Here is a 12,750-nt window from a genome sequence, read left to right as displayed (position 1 = left end):
CCACGGCGGGGCCTCGGTTTTCCACGCCTGGGGCTTCTCTCGCCCCCTCTCCTTCGCTCCGGGCCAGAGAGGGAAGCCGGGCTGGCAGGGATGTTGGCGGGGGGTCCCTTTTGCCTGGGCTGCAAAAGATGGACCTCCGCTTCGTGCATCACCCTCATCCTTGCCGCAGTGGGCGGCCGTCCCTCCCCAGGCACAAAGGCTTGCAGAGAGTTGGAAAGAGGAGCGGGATCCCCGCCGCCCGGCCCGAAGGCTGGATTTCCGGCCGCCAGAACTTGAGAGTTTCTTTAAGGGTGCAGGTGCGCGCGCGCATGTGCGCCTGCAGCGATTGTGAATGGACTTGAACTGCCCCGTGGAATAATGAATGAGATGGAAACGCGAGGGCCAGGTTGCCCTGCTTCCCAGAAGCTCTGGAGAAGAAGAGATGCTGAGCGCTGAGAGTGATGTGCGCTCCCTGGCGACACAGCACAGGCGACAGTGGCGGCTGGAGGTACCCACCTCCAGCAGCTGTGCGCGATCCGGCAGGTGCCCAGCGCGCGTGCGCGCTCGAGGCCGCGGCCCCACGCCGCGGAGCCGAGGCGGCGGCGCGCACATGGGGATGGATCCTGCTGCCTGCGGCCGGCTGTCTGGAACAGAGCCCAGAAGTCCCATCTCCTAGAGGATTGTGTGGTTGTTTTATTCACGGTGTTACTGCCAGGAAGTCATTTCATCTTCTGTAACTGGACTCAGGGAGTTTAGATAGCCTGTTCTCCCTTCTCTCAAAACTGACTTACTGTTGCCCCCACCTGGAAGATACTGAAAGTTATTCACGCAGACTATTAACTGTAGATGTCTCCCCTTTCTCCTCCTTTTTCTTAATTTCATTTAAAAATAATTTATTTTCGAAGATATAAATCTGGAAATTTTTGTGCATTAAAATTTCCAGAAAAATTGTTTGATAAGCACTGACTTTTCTCCCAATCCTGCAGTCCAAATACATTTCAAAATTAGGAGCAGAAAATAAAGGCGTGTTGGTAATTGATTCAAGATTTTATACTGTGAAATAACTAATGACTTTCAATTATCTGATAAAATATAATAGTGCCCAAAGATGAAATTCAACTGACTGACAAATCTTTCTGCCTTTGACTACAAAGATATATATATATATACAGTTATCAGGAAAACATTATTTTGAATCTAGCTGTTTGATATTGTTGGAATCACTGAAATGTTCACATATGGTCATATGAGACGAAAAAGAATACAAATCTATCTGATTTTGTAACAAAAAAGTTGAAATTTGAGTGTGTGTTGCAAGAAGGGAAGATAACTTTTTTAAGAAAAAAACTGTTCCAAATGTGTTTTATATGAAAACATTCTTTATTCCATCTTTTGAAATTTGGAATAAGACCGAGTTTTCGTGCTTAAAAATTACAGAAGCTGCTGAGGGTATGCTATTATTCCTCATGTATTTATGCAAGCTGTCTGCATGATATTCTGACACATCTATTAACTGAATTTGAATGGAGCATTTGTATCTATTGTAGGAGTAAAGTAATTTATTGGCCTTTGATAAGTGGTATGGCTGCAATTTAGGAACCACAATATGATGTGTTTTATGTCTGCATTGTCTTAATAATAAAATTAAGAAATGTTTATAGAGAAACCCATTTTTGTTGCATTTATTTCATGATGAAATTGCTCCAAGTTATTTGGGTGTCACTTCTTTTTCTTAAATCTATGGCCCCGTCTAAATCCAAAATTCACATTTTGAATGGGACTGAGAGAGAAGGAACTTGTACATATGGGCATGTACATTGCTAAAATGGGCATTTCATGAAATTATTGCTAGGGTTTAATGGGACTCTTCAAGGCCCCATGAGATTTGTTAAATTCTGAAGGAAGGAGCAGCTTACTCATTTACTACTACGCCATCGACTAAAACTCAACTCTATTGTTGGACTTTGCTCTTGGTTTCTGTGAAATGTTTTTAGGTTTCTATTACTAACAATCACTTTTCAGAGATTAGTTTTAATTTATTTATACCCCAATGCCTTATGTTACTTCTATTTTCACTTTTTACCTTTTAGTCACACTTTGTTTATCTTCAGTGCTAAAATCCTGTTTGCATTCACAACTTTCATTGCACAAGTGCATCTACACATGTATATATGTGTGTATTATTTACAAGTGTGAATACATATCATTTATAATATATGCATACTAGTAACAGCTTGGTTTTCTGGATATAACCATGTGTAAATGAGTACACACATGAGTTTTATTTCACTTCCTTAAACTGCTAACCTGGAAGTCTGTCTAAATTTACTTTGGGAACCTGCTTGTTTCTTAGAGTTTATTTGTGTTTCATAGAAGTACTCCCATAATGTATCCTGGGTTAATCCTCATAAGTGAGATATACATCTTTGAATAACCACAATCACATCAAAAGCCACATTTTGCTTCTTTCCTAGGTTAAACATATAAATTTCTTGCAATGAAAATATGAGTCTAAATATTTTTAAATAAAAAGGTACTACAGTTAGTAGCTTAGTACCTAAATATGGAGAGATCCCCCCCCCTTTGGCTAATCTTGCTTTATTGTTAATTTCCTATTTTGCTACCAGGAACTAAGTATCAGGATGTGATGGAAAATATTTGCCTGGTTTCTAGTTGTTTCTGGCATTCACATGTCTCTCCTCCTCATTCTGTAGATTTGACTTAGTCACTTTTACTTCCTGTGAAAAGAACTGGTGAACCAGCACCTTAAACAAAGCAGAAGTTTAGGAAGTGATTGTTGAAATAACAAGTGAGTTGTCTGGAGGGCTCCTGGTGACAATGGAATATTTTTCTCTCTTCCCATGACAATTCTCATTTTCTTGGAAGAACCTGATTTAATTCTGGAAATATTCCCAGCTCATAAATGAGAACTACCAATCTCTAGAGACAGTATGAAAAACCAGATATGGTCTGGTCTGCATACCTGCTCAGGACCACAGGTCCCCATGGCTCAGATGCTGCTTAGGCTCTGTAGCTACAGTCAGAGCTGTCATCATGCTTGCATAGCATCTAAAGTTCAGGGGGAAAAAATGCTTGATGCAGGTAATGGATTAAACACTTGTCCTCTGATTGTAACGTGATTTGAATAACATGCCTGAACAACAGACACATCCAAACAACACCAAAATGACCAGTTTGCAGCCAGGAGGTATAAGACTAAATACTGGTTCTTCCTTTACTTGGAAAGACTTTTAGAAATCATTTAACCTTTTTGAGTTTCACGCTACTCATCTATAAAATGGGAGGAGGGGAAGTATCAGTCCTGCCTAACTCATGGGGTTGATATGAGGATTTGCACACATAAGAGGGTAAATTTGTGAAAATGCTTTGGATGCAGAAACTCTATGTAGACTTATAGCCTTGCCTTGTTTTCATTCTGGTCCCCAAGAGTCTAATATTCCCTCCCCAGAGAGGTACTCCCTGATCACTCTGTCCCACTAGGTATCTGTCCCAGTTTTTCTTAATGCTTTATTTTCTATATTGTGTTATTATAACTGTTTGCAGTGGTCTTATTTATTTGTTTTATTTTTCATCAGAATCCTGAAACCAGAATGTAAAGACGTAAACAGGAACCTGTCTGTCTGATCATCAATTTGATCCACAAAATCTTAACCAGTTCTGGTCACACAGTGAGTGGCTGATAAACACTCTGGCAAGTCTGCTGAAGGGACACCCTGGAATGGCTGTTAAGTGACTTGGCTCACCTCACTCTCAATAGCTCGTGGGACACTAGGAAACCTCAGTCAATAGTTACTTTCTCTGCCTCATAGGAATTTTTATTTTTATTTTTTTGAGTTGGAGTCTCACTCTGTCACCCAGACTGGAGTGCAGTGGCCGCTCCCGGTCACCACAGCCTCGACCTGCTGGGCTCCAGCGATCCTTCCACCTCAGCCTTCCAAGTAGCTGGAACTACAGGCATGCGCTGCCATGCCCGGCTAATTTTTTCATTTATTGTAGAGATGAGGTCTCGCTGCCCAGGCGGGTCTCGAACCCACAGGCTCAGGTGATCCACTCACCTCAGCCTCCCAAAGGTGCGGGATTACAGGCTGAGCAACACATACCTGTGGAAAGCACTTCAAATTGTGAGAAAAATCAGCACTACAACAGTGGAACTCTTACTGCATTATATTCAGGGACAGGAACCACTAGGGACACCAAAAGTCTCCGTTTCCAGTCACTTCTGAATGATGACATTTTAAAGTACTTTTGTGAACATGTCTGCACCTTCCACTCCAAAGCTAGCAGCACCTGTGAAATTGGGAAAAGAATACATTGCAGTGGAAATTTCCAGAAACTTGAGAACAAGGTCTATTAAATTTCTGATTATTTGTTACTCTCTGTTTTATTAACTCTTCTGTCTTTTTCCATTTTAACAAATGATCTTAATAGCTTTGCCAATTTTTATTATCTCAATAACTAAGCAATTCTCCAGTTATTCTATAATCCAATTTGTACCCTCGCTAATCATTCAATTTTTATTAGCTTATATTTGTCATACAAAGATGATTAAATTCATGTTATGGGCAATGAACTGCATCCTTGCTAAATATTCATTTGCATTTCCTCCTTTGAAATAATATGTTTTTGTTGTACAAGTTAGAGTGTGAGTTTGCTTGGGAAACAGCTAATATTTACTATAGCAACTATTTCTGAACTGAGTATTAGAAATAACCGAAGTCAGATATTAGTTTGAAGTTATGTGAATAGAAAAATTGTCAGAGATTTTACCTGTCCTTTGCTAGCTCTCTTTTGATTATCCATATAAGATCAGCTGAGTAATATCTACCATCAGCGTCTTTAATCAATTTTGACTCCATGGCTTCTGTTCTCTTATGCAAACTAAAATATGCCAAAGAAAAGCAAGTTCTGTGATAAGTTCAAAATCATTCTTGATATAAAATGTATCTGAAGAGGTAAGAGCATTTAATGTTCAATTTCCAAGAATATTCCTAGGAGCTGAGGAAGAATGTGCACACTTCCTTTAGAAAAAAAGTTGTCTTTGCATGTAAAATTGGATTATCTTTGGTTTAGAAATACCACATCTCCATGGGGTTGAGTGGGGGATATCAAAAGTGGGGAGAACGAGGGTAGAGAAGTATATTTTTTAAAAATTTCCCCTGGCGTCTAATGTTACAAGACACAACACAAAATAAACAGAAGAGAATGTGCTCAATTGTTGCAAGAAAAGAATGAATCTATTTAAACAGCTATGATTTCCAGAACCATGATAATATATGGGTCCACTCAGCTATCTTCCAGCACAAAAATAAGTATTATCCATGGCATGCAAGTAGCACATTTGTATCTCGAATGAGTGTGCATTTAAAATTTTAAAAAATTAATCAGTCAAACCTGAAAAGTAGAGAGCAAGTTGTATCTAATGCCTAGTTTGGGGACAGGATTAACTTCCTGTGAGGATTAGGTACTTATTGCTTGGGGGAAAAGTTGGAATGTCAAGCTCTGAAAGGCAAGTGATTTGTCCCTAGAGGCCCATTTCTTATTAAAACCACACACAGTAAATTTACTTCCTGATGTGAACCTTAGCGGAAGTTTGCCACCCTGGTTTGGAGTTAGAATTACTTGGAGAGCTACAAACAAACAACCAAAAAACCAGTCTTGGCCCCAGAGACCTACAACTAATAGGTCAGGGTCGGGGAGAAGGAGATGCATGGGTATTTTTTTTGAGTTGGAATCTCACTCTGTCGCCCAGGCTGGAGTGCAGCGGCACGCTCACAGCCACCGCAGCCTCGACCCGCTGGACTCCAGCGATCGCCGTACAGGCTAATTTTTTTTTTTTTTTTTTTTTTTGAGTTGGAGTCTCACTCTGTCGCCCAGACTGGAGTGCAGTGGCCGCTCCCGGCCACCACAATCTCGCCTGCTGGGCTCCGGCGATCCTTCCGCCTCAGCCTTCCAAGTAGCTGGAATTACAGGCATGCGCTACCACGCCTGGCTGATTTTTTGATTTATTATAGAGATGATGTCTCGCTGCCCAGGCGGGTCTCGAACCCGCGGGCTCAGGCAATCCACTCACCTCAGCCTCCCAAAGGCGCGGGATTACAGGCTGAGCCACCGAGCCCGGCTCAGGCTTATTTTTTTTTAAAGGGACCCAGGTGAGTCTACTGTGCAGTCAGATTTGAGGATCATTGTATTTCACATGTTTATTGAAACGCGACTGCCCCTCTTATCTCACCTTAATGAATTAAACGCCGCTGGGTGCCTTTTCTTATCAACTGACTGCGAGATCATGAGGGCAATGCCTGGATTTTGGAAGTGACCGTAACTTAAATCACCATTACCTTTGCGTTCCTAGGAAATTTAAGTAAATATTTGCATCCGCCTTTGGCTGTCGTCTTTGCTCATGCGGGCGGATGGCGACAGCTCCTTCCCGGCCACAAGGCCTTTCTGTGGGCTTCCCCTGCCCCCGCCCAAGGGGCATGTGCTTTCCAGGTCCCGTGGGTCATCAAAATTCGGTGACACCGAGGGATTTGAGGACGGATTATGTGGATAATCAAGAAAGTCTCGAGGTTAAATTAACAAAACATCCCCAGTGACAGCTGTGGGTGTCATCGCCAGTGACAGCTGAAGGGGGAACCTCGGCTGTCCTGCTGGTCGCCGACAGGTGCCGACGTGCGAGCAGAATCTAGGGCGCGGAGCCCTGCGCTTAAATACCCGCCTGCAGAGCTGTTTAAAAGGCCGTTCCGAGCAGGGAGCAGAGTGCAAATGAATTCCACGCCCTAGGACGCAGGTGTGAATGGATCTGCGCAGAGACCAGCTTCCCGCGGTGGGTGGGAGGCGGGGGATCGGCCCGATCTCTCCGCGTTTGGGGGCGGACGCCCGCGGCGGCTCCCGGCGGAGCGCAGGGACTCTCCGGAGACGGGCGGGGCGCGCGGGACGAGGACGGCGGGCCTGGGGGGAGTCACCACGACCGGGACGGGGGGCGGCTCTCGGTCGGCGGGAGGGTCCAGCAGCCTAGAGCTGACTGGAAAGAACCCAAGGCATCAACCCCGCTCGGCTGGGGTTCCCCTGGCAGTCCTCTGTCGGGTTCCCAACCCCGTGACCCATGGCTGGAGATCAGAAGAGGCCGGACAGGGCTAAGGGAGACATCGAAGACACAATGACGCTGCCATGGCCCGCTTGTCGCGCGTGGAGGAAACCAGCTGACGCTGTTTTGAACATCTCCGCTTAGTTGGTTTGGCTTATTTGTTTATTATTCTTTTCTTAAGGAACCTGGTGTTCGGTCTTACCTCTGCGAATTCGATGAGGTCCCCAATTTCAGAGTCTGAAGGGTGTGTAATTTACAACCGGATAATGTATAATGTATTCCTGGATGACTCGCGGGCCGCTCCCCAAGCTACCTGAAAATTCCGTGTTGGCATTTTTTTTTTTTTTTTTAAGTTGGAATCTCACTCTGTCATCCAGACTGGAGTGCAGGGGCACGACCTGGTTCACCGCAGCCTAGACTTCCTGTGCTCAGGCGATCCTTCCTTTTCGGCCTCCCGAGTAGCTGAGACTACAGGCGCGCGCCACCAAGCCCGTCTAGTTTTTTGATTTTTTTTGTAGAGGTTGTTCTAGAACTCTTGGGCTCAAGCAATCCTCCCGCCTCTGCCTCTCAAAGTGTTGGAATTTCTGGCGTCAACCACCGCTCCCGGCCGCATCTATTCTTAAAATAGCGGAGATGCCCGGAATAGACGGGTTGAGAAAAAAGACGCTGAGTCCGGTGGCTGCGGCTGTGGCGCGAGGTGGGCGTTGCCTTGGTTCATTCCGCGTTTGTCCTGCGATTTTGGCCCCCTGCACCGGTTCGCGAACCCGGCCCCAGGGCCGGCTCTCGAAAACCCGCCCCTCACCCCCACCGAGGGTCCTCCGTTTTCCCTTCGGCTTCCAAAGGTGCACAGCGTGTCTGGACACACCCTCTCGTGGTCCGGGGACGAGGACAGGTCAGCGTGACAGGGACACGAAGGAGGGGACACCCTAGGAGTCTCCAGGGGTCTATTTGTCAATTCCTCCCAGTTCCCAGAAGGGGCCCAAGCCCAGCTGCTCGGGGTCTCCGCAGGCACGCGGTCCTTAACCTGGACCTTCCGCGACGTCTACGCAACCTGAGGCGCCGCGGCGGTTGGGTGGAAGGCGAGGTTCGCCGCGGGGCTCGGAGCCCAGGAGAAAGGACCTCCAAACGCCCCCAAGATGTCGTGTTCCACACGCAGAGCTGGTCGGCGACAGCAGGAAGGCAAGAAGATCCGGATCATTTGTGCAAATATCCGTGTTCGGCCTGCCATGGGTCCCGCCTGAGCTAGGGGCGGGAGGGTGAAGCTAAGTGCCTCGGATTCCTTTTTGCGTGGAAATAATCTCTGGGAGAAAAAAAGGGCGGAGTTGTTTAAAATAAGTAAAAGAATTTGAAGTCAGGTTATAGCCATCTTTTACCCTTAGGTATTTGTAGTCTTTTTCCAGTCACCTAGATGTTTGAAAATATAAATAAATAAATAAAGTCAGGTTATAGCATTGGATATACTTTAAAAGGAAACTGAGGTGTAGTAAATTTCGAAATTTTTTCCAATCGAAATAAGTAAGGTAGGTGCCTCTCAAAGGCGTTAAAGAGAAATTGTGTTGAAATTTATTTACCACCGGCACACAGAAAATGACAGAGGAAGGAAGTATTTAGGTAGTTTCCAGATCTTATCCCTTCTAGAGCTGATCAAAGTGGCAGAAGTCTAGGGTGTTCTAATGGAACGGGACTGACAACATCCCCCTTTTCCTGAATTTAGACCCTAGCATGGTGTCTTCCTAGCTGTGTGACCTTGTGCAGGTTAATTAACCTCTCTGTAACTTCTTTTCAACTAGATAGAACCTAGTTGTTTGGGGGAGTGAGTACATGAATCTTCCCAAGGTACTGAGAACAATGCCATCACATTCTTAGTGCTCCATAAATGTAATGCTATTGTAATTCACCACTGTCATTAAGTACCGTTGTTAGCATGTACAGAGTCCCCTGTCCTCCAAAAGATAAATTATGTGCCTGGGGAACCCATTTTGCAGGGTTAAGGAACATCAGACCCTCTGATCTCTCAGGCCACCAACCACAAGACACTGAACACACCCTCAGAGACATCACCTGGAGAGTGTCTGATTCTCAGGGCAGGGCCAGGACAGAAGAACAGCAGATGAGTAGCTTGCAGTGCTTCCAGCATCCTCTCCCCCGAGCCTCCTGCCCTGGCACTTCCACAGCTTCAACTTTATTCATTTATTTATTTTTTGAGTTGGCATTTCACTCTGTCACGCATACTGGACTTCAGCTTTAAAATGGGTTGTTCCACGTGTTGATTTGATTCACAGCCACTCTCTCATGGATCATTCTGCACTTCTGCAATGTATGAGCAGGCAAAGCCCAAACTATTTCGAACAAATGAATGTTAAAACTTTGGGAGCAAACCAAATTGAATTATTCTCAAGGGCATACTGTGGAAGGGCTTATGCAATGTGTCCAGCACATGGTAGGATCACGACTACCTTGTTTTCCTTTCTAAATTCTTTTCCTCACCTCAACCTGCGATATCCTGTACAGTATCTCCCCCATTCTGGAAGAGTGAAATGGAGATTCTGATTACTTCTTCCAGTGCAAATGTGTCCTTCAAATCAGAAATATGCATTTTTCATTGCCTAGTACAAACCCACCTCGATTCTGTGAGGAACGTCAGTTAGGATTCATGTTATCAGATATATTTAAGTCACAGTATTTACTATTTGGTGGCTCCCCTCCCTCCTCCGTTTTTTTCCGTTTGGAGCAACACTCTCTTCAAGAGTTTTCTTTTGGTTATGTTTCCAAAACCATCCTTTCTGAGCATATACTCCTGCTTTTTGAGTTTGGAAAGTTTCTTTGATTTCTCCCTCCCAGGGTGACCTGCCACTCTGCTCCTGAAAGCCCCAGGATCTGGCTCCTGCCCTCCTGGGTCACCTTCCACCTGTGACATCACACTGTTTGCTCTTCTGAAATGGAAGCTTCTTTGCCAAGCAGAAGAGGGGTGCAGAAGCCTCCCCAACCCCCATGACCTTATTCTGAGGGACCAGAGATGATCATTTGTATTACAGGAGTGGCCCTCATGTCCCCCTTGTGACAGAGCTACCTGCTAGATGCGAGAACCTCTTTGTAGAAAACTTGGCTATGGAGACTTCCTTTCAACATGGGCCTTCTCACTGCCACTACAGGCACCAGGTTTTGTTTTGCCCTCCCCCACCCCCAGCCCCCCGCAGCTCCAAGGTATCCTGAGGTTTTGCTTTGCCAACAGTTCTTGTGGTTAGAACATCTCCCTCTGGCCATGCAGCATTTCTGTACACTGCTCAGAGTGGTCTAAGGCCTCTTCTCAAACCCCCACTGCAGGGCCACGCACTCTTGTCTCCATTCCATCTTAATATTCTTCAGTCCCAAACTTCCAGGGCTTTCAGAAGTATGTTCAAAGACTGTGTATATCTTTGTGAAGCCTTGTGAGCAGATCTCTTCCAGAACGGCCTGGCTGGTTTCTTTTCCATGTACCTCCCAAAACCACCAGCCAAGGAGAGATGACTGGTCCTTAAGGATCCTGTGGATGTTCTGGGAGAGGGGTCTTCCAGTTCCCTACTCTACCCCAGGTAGTGGTTGCAGGAAAACACCCAGGAGGAATGCACAGACCTGCCCTCATCATGTGCAGCAGGACACTTCTGACTCTCCTGACGTCTCCCCTGTCCTACAGGGAGTTTCCTCCTTGCTGGGAAATGGGAGTGACCGATCCAGCAGAGTGGAGAGTTTGGACAAGAAAGTGAGCTTTCGTTTTCTGCAAATAAAAATGCAATTTTCAGACTAAGTGGACAAGGTGAAGAGGTTCAAGCCCATCCCGCATTTCTGGGTCACTATCACTGGAATGGAGGAAAGCCAGGAGTCCCAAGCCTCTGGCACATCCACAGTGACATCTGCCCTACATCTGGGGTAGAGAGAGGGACAGAGCCTTGGGAAGCCTCAGCCTGTTCCTGGGGAGGTTCAGTCCCCCTGCAATCCCTCTCATAGCCCATTCAAAATGTCTTCCCAAAGAAGACAATGGGAAATGCCCAAAGAGATGTTGGACCCCAAGAAGACTCAAGATCTACCTCTCTCCTGTGAAGCGTAACTGCAGGTTTTGCTGCCCAAGCCCTGTCTGACTATACCAGGATTTCAGACTGCTCTCTCCTTCTCCAGTAGACATTCACTATAGTGTAGTGCATGTTTACGGTTGCTTCACTCCTTTCTTCCTCCTTGCCCTTCCTTCAGCAAACACTCCTTCCTTACCCTCTCTTCTCTGCAAGAAGCAACCTCTACAGCACCTGCCCAGACCTATCAAGCTGAAATATAAACCCCTCCAACCTTCCATGCCTGCTCCTACCCCGTGGTCCTTAAGCATCTGGAGCATAGTCTCAGTTTTACAACTCACCTCCTGGTAGGACACACACACACACACACACACACACACACACACACACACACACACACACACACACACACACACACACACACACACACGGTTATTTTCTGGACTGTCATCTCCGCCAGGCGGGAAACTTTGGTCTGCTTGGTTCAGGGGTGTAGCGCCAGAACGTGGAACGGCAGGCAATGGAAGCTCAGTATGTGTGGAATGAATGAAAGGCCAAGTGTGCCGGCACTGTGATCCACTCGGGCGAAACCTGAAGACAGGCCGGCCATTCAGTGGGAGAAGAGGGAGCAAAATAAAATAGCTTATCCGCAAGGTTTGCGGGGGGCCTCCGGCCCAGGAGATGACCCATGAGCAAGGGAGCGTCTGCCGGTAACGAAATCTTTCAGAGGGAGAATGAATGATTGAACAGGAGAATGCAGGACGTCGGACTGTGCCTGGCTCCAGCAGGAGCGAAACAGTAGGGAAGAGGGCGGTGCTCCAGGAGGCTAAAGCCAGGAGGGTGGTGCTCGCCGGCCCCTGTCGCACGCACCTCTCGACTCCATTAGTGCGACTCGCAGTGGGACGGGGTTTCTCCGCAGGCCACAGTCCCCAGGGCTGAGTGCCCGGGAGGGATCGGGGGTGCCGGGCAGCGCGCCCAGAAGAGAGGCTCAGAGTGTGCAGCACGACTTTCTGCCTCCCAGGGAGGCTCGCGGGCCAAGGGTGCCCAAGATCCAAGGGCGGGTGGGCCAGTCTTGTAGGGCGGGGATGCGCCAGCGCCGGACCTCCGGCGCCAGGCTTTCATCGCTGGGTGGAAAAGCCAGAACAGGCAACTTTGAGCGGACTCAGTGTCGTTTGAGTTCCCTGCACACCTCCCGCCTCCTCCTCCACGGTCCCGGGTAACATTGTTGGGTCTGAGCACCGAATTGCCTTTTTCTTTATCGGGCAGAATCTCTTTAAGGAACTCGAGTGGAGGGATTGCCAACGCACAGAGGGCGGAACCTGCGGGTGTAATGGCGGGAGTAGGGAAGAAGATCAAGCAAGTGGCCAAACCCTGCCAGACTGGAAGGGGGTGGTGGAGTGGAACCCCTCGCCCCAAGACTTCTCCTGTGAGAGCCCAGGGTCCCTGCCTTCGGCAGACAAAAGTGCGGCGGGACTGCTTGGGAAACAAAACAAAACAAAACAGAAACACCGAATTTGCCCTTGCTCCGTATCTCCAGCCGGCTTTCCCACCCGCGACCCAGAGGCTGCGAGCTTTCCCTGGTCTCTTCTCCAAGAATTGGAGTGATCCTCCCTCCACCCCCCCCCC

General features: G+C 47.1%; 1 pseudogene; it reads right to left on the bottom strand.

Moving 5' to 3' along the window:
* LOC103260076 overlaps window positions 1-695 on the bottom strand; it is a 7,212-nt pseudogene extending 6,517 nt beyond the window's left edge.
* Window positions 696-12,750: the final 12,055 nt, after the last annotated feature.

Source organism: Carlito syrichta, unplaced genomic scaffold, assembly GCF_000164805.1.
Source record: "Carlito syrichta isolate Samal-C Ts95f unplaced genomic scaffold, Tarsius_syrichta-2.0.1 Scaffold303111, whole genome shotgun sequence".
Lineage (NCBI taxonomy): Eukaryota > Metazoa > Chordata > Mammalia > Primates > Tarsiidae > Carlito > Carlito syrichta.
This window is presented reverse-complemented; position numbering and strand designations above follow the sequence as displayed.